The sequence below is a fragment of the Penaeus monodon genome, chromosome 25 (assembly GCF_015228065.2).
Source record: "Penaeus monodon isolate SGIC_2016 chromosome 25, NSTDA_Pmon_1, whole genome shotgun sequence".
Taxonomy (NCBI): Eukaryota; Metazoa; Arthropoda; class Malacostraca; order Decapoda; family Penaeidae; genus Penaeus; species Penaeus monodon.
This window is the reverse complement of record NC_051410.1, coordinates 42,425,259-42,426,086: the sequence shown is the minus strand read 5'-3', so window position 1 is coordinate 42,426,086 and position 828 is coordinate 42,425,259. Positions and strand designations below refer to the sequence as shown.

Below are 828 nucleotides of genomic sequence, written 5' to 3'. Positions count from 1 at the left end.
GCTCAGTTGAGCCAGCTTGGATCAACCTTTAGAGTACAAATACACTTAGTTAAATGCTGTCAGAATTAGGGTTAAGGTAATGTTACTACCTCTTTGGGCGAGTTTAGTGGGGGAATTGACTTTTGTAAGGGGACATACAGTGTTCCAGTACTCATAGAGTTATTCTTGTACCTAAAGGGGTTGCAAACAATAATTATAGGCCAAGGGGCAGGATTGTAAAAGAGGTTGTACTTTACTTTTAATGTGATGAAGTAAATATTCTTTGTTTTCAATTCTTTCTTTGCAGATCAAAGAGCTATGTGCTCTTCATTCCCTGAACAACCTATTTCAAGATGGAGGAGCATTTGCAAAAAGTGAACTTGACAACATCTGCTATGCATTATCCCCCGCAATTTTTTAATCCCATAAAACCCTCCTTTGGGACAGGAATATGACTTAAAGTTTTATGGCGCCTTGGGCCAAAAGGGTTTGGCATTGAGTGGTTTGATAAAAGAAAATAGTGGGGGGGCCTTTTTGCTTTTATAGAGGTTTTATTTGGGTATTTTAGATCAGTTTAAAGCTGTGGTACATGCCTTCACTCCCCCTTTGTTTTTAAAATTGGGTTTTTCCCGTAAAACCCCGATACCCCGAAAATTGGCTTTTTTGGCCAATTTTTTTTTTCATTAAAAACAATGAAGTTATTATTAAAAAAAAAATCATGATATAACATGTATTGGAGTCTCCTGATGGACTAAGTTCCTGCTATCAGGAGACTCCAGTTTTACATTTACAGACTCTTGGTTGAAACCACTGATTTATTGTTGTTGAAGATAATGCCTAGGAGGTTAA

The 828-nt window shown here is 37.1% G+C and overlaps 1 pseudogene; it reads left to right on the top strand.

The window, feature by feature from the left end:
* The window catches only part of LOC119589418, an 8,025-nt pseudogene that overhangs the window by 5,206 nt on the left and 1,991 nt on the right, over positions 1–828 (top strand).